Source organism: Rousettus aegyptiacus, unplaced genomic scaffold (assembly GCF_014176215.1).
Source record: "Rousettus aegyptiacus isolate mRouAeg1 unplaced genomic scaffold, mRouAeg1.p scaffold_m13_p_10, whole genome shotgun sequence".
NCBI lineage: Eukaryota > Metazoa > Chordata > Mammalia > Chiroptera > Pteropodidae > Rousettus > Rousettus aegyptiacus.
Window position 1 is genome coordinate 28,193,686 of NW_023416285.1, and position 3,391 is coordinate 28,197,076.

Here is a 3,391-nt window from a genome sequence, read left to right on the forward strand (position 1 = left end):
AAGACAAGTTTCATACAATTTTAGCAAATAACAGTGCTCTCCAAAAGGGCTGCTTGCCAAGCAGTAACACTTTATCACATATCCAAGTCGTTAGGAAAAAAACTAATGTAGAATTGTTAATTCTTGGTGACAATACTTACTTTACTCAGTACTTTATGTTTTTACTTTTAAACTTTTAGAGACTTCATGTGGAGGGTGTGGATTTTGGTAGTAATGCATGAAATTTGAAAGCATAGTTTTGGTGACAAGAAAAATAATTATAGGTTCCACTTTTTAGTTGGTACATTTTGAATTGCTTTGTTCATAAAAGGATTGTACTGTGAATTCAGAATTCAGAGGTTGAGAAGAAGCTTACCAAAGGATTTGAGATAAGTGACAACTAACCTAGTCAGGACACCTTCTCAGAAATGTTTTCAGAAAACTTTAGAAATGAAGAGTGGTTAGTCTCATTTTCCATGGCATAAATGGTTGTTCAAGTCTGAATTTCTAATTTATCATAGTTCATAGTGGTGCTTGAGAGATGCAAACATGTCATTTGTGTTTCGGTTTTCCCGTTCTTAAGAGGCAGTTGCATCAATAAATACCCACAACCAAACCAAGTCAAACTGACATTCTGGGAGTCTGCTCAGGAAATCCTCAAAACACAGAAGGATCAGAAGTAGATGGAAATAACTACCATAGAACATCCCTCAAAGGCGCAGTATGATAATGACATATCTGTTCATTCCTGGTTCACATTAGTGATGGCATTTCCCATGCTCTGCTTTCTCAGCTGTGTTCTGTGTTAAAATCAAACTTGTTGGGATGGCTCACTGTGTTATTCTTTTCTCAATATATTTCTTATTTATTCTCTTACTCAGCAATATAATAGCGAGCGAAGTGTGCCTCCTGTTCTTACAGAGTTTATAGTCAAGTGGGAAAACAGTCATGTAAATGGGCAATGATAAATCATTGTAAGATATGTGAATAAAATGTGCTGGGTGCAATAGGAAGGGCCTTTAACTCATAGTTGCAGGTTCGTAGAAAACTTCCCATGGAAGTAACATTTAAGCTGCAGCCTTCAGGATGAGTAGGAGTTACTCAGGTCAAGAAGAAATTCAGGGAAGAGTACTTGGCGGAGATAAAAGAGCACGTGCAGACGAGAGGCACGAGAGTACACGACATGCCTGAAGAAATAAAACACATTCCAGATGACTTCTACAGGCAGGCAAGAGGGAGAGTGGACACATTCAGGCTGCAGCAGTGTGCAGGGGCCGGATGGTGAGGGTTCGTGTAAATCATGCTAAGGGGTCTGGATTGCAGCTTAAGTACATGGGAAATCAATGATACCTTTTAAAAGAACAGAAAGGAATCAGATTTGGACTTTGGAAAAAACCTCTGTAGCTGTCGTGGCAAGAAGGATTGAGAGAACACAGTAGCAGAGGCTAGGACACCAGTGAGGAAATGGGGACGTCGCTCAGGGAAACTTAGAGAGTGTAGGTAAGAGACCAGGCAAGAGGAAGGAGATAATTGGAGAGGTCCACAGTGTCACAGAGGTAGAAGAAAGGGAGCATAACACCTGCTTTGAAGCAGGGGTGGGGCAGCGGCAGGGCTCAAGGGTGTCACTTAGGCTTCTGACCTGGTCAAAAAGATGGTTGGTGGCGACTTTCACTGGAGAAGGAAATGACAGAAAGAGATGAAGACCTGGAAATAGAAGTTTGGGAGTTGTGGGAGGAAAAAAATCAGTGATGAAAATTTTTAAGTGTGAGGCACTGGATGGCCCTTCGTCTGCAGCAGGCAGTTTTGGCATCTGAGCCCAAAACCTAGTGGAAAAGTTCAGACTGGAGTTATAAATTTGCAAATTATCTGCAAAAGGGTGGCAATTGGGGAAGATAACCTTAGTCTCCGAGTGAGAAGAAAAGCAAAGCCGCAGGAGAGAAGCAGAGGAACGCCACGCTTGAGGTCTGACAGGAAGAGTAGCCCTGAAAAGAGGAAGCCCGAGGTGGGTGGCACTGTGGGAGCCAGCTGAGGACAAGTGTCATGCAGGAGGGCTGACCTGGCTTGGAGTGCCACACACTACTGAGCCGTCACCTGAAACAAGCAATGAGAAGCGTCCTTTGGATATAACAGCAGTGCATTCATCACCATCCTTGGCAAAGCGAGCTCCAGTAGAATAGTGGTGACAGAAGCCAGATTGCCTGAGGTTGCAGGATAAACAGGAAGTGAGGATGTGGAGATAGGGAGTGCAGAAGACTATTTAAAGAAGGTTAGCTGAAGAGAGGAAGAAGGAGATAGCGAAGTAGCTACAGGGGGAGGTGGGATTGAAGCATTTTTTAAGATGGGAGAGACTTGAGCATGTTTGCTGATGAGAGAGAGCAAACTGAGGTGGGTGGTTAAAGACAGAAAACTTATAGAACAAATTCCCTGAAAGGTGGTTTTTGTTTGTTTGTTTGTTTGTTTTAAAAAAGTTTATTCTAATGATAAGCTGAGGTAGAGGACAGGAGTTCTATAGGAGTAGAGACGAGTTGTTCAGTGGAAAGTTTCCTTCACATTTTTTTAAGGGTCAGGTAGGGTATAGTCCATAGTAAGTGACAAAGGCTAAAAGGGGTCATTTCATTGTGGGACCTATGAACTTCCTTCACAAGTTTTATCATTAGAGAGAAGAATGGGGCCTGTGAAATGTATTATGAATTAAATGCTAATGGTTTAGACAGGGCCGAGGTGGAGCCTGTAATACAACATAAAATTCTAGAAGTCAGAGCTTCCTTGAAAACACAGGGCATATTATAAACCACTACAGGTAATAAATGAATAAAGGTCTTCTATGGTGGAAAGAGACCATCTGGGTGATATGCAGTGATAGCTGTAGTTTTAATCCATACTCCTTGTTATAGTGAAACTTCTGTGATCCAAGAAGAATAATCATAAGAATACATACCAAGTATTGATTGCCTACTGAGGTCTGGATGCAAAGTACATATTATTTTTATATTCTTATAAGAATCCTATATGGTAGATTTAATTTTCATTTCGTAGGTAAGTAAAAGCTCAGAGAGAATAAATAAATTTCTACAATCAGTCTACAGCCATGCCACCCTGAACAAGCCCAATCCCATCTGATCTTGGAAACTAAGCAGGGTTAGTTAGTACTTAGATGGGAGACCACCTAGGAAGACCAGATGCTGTAGGCATAAAAAATAAAAAAATTAGGGATAGTAAGCTGACAAAGTCCTTGCAATCTGTGATGTCAAGCAAGGGTTGCCTCACCTAAAAAAAAAAAAAAGTTAATTCAGAAAATAACTTCTACAATCAAAGAGCTAGGAAATGGCTGACCTAACACTAGAACTCAGGTTTGTCTGTCTCAGAGTATGAGTACTTTGCACTGAGCAATATGATATATCCTTCAGAAATA

The 3,391-nt window shown here is 40.9% G+C and overlaps 1 pseudogene; it reads left to right on the plus strand.

Moving 5' to 3' along the window:
• Nucleotides 1-3,057: 3,057 nt before the first annotated feature.
• On the plus strand, nucleotides 3,058-3,170 carry LOC118609250 (annotated as a pseudogene).
• Nucleotides 3,171-3,391: the final 221 nt, after the last annotated feature.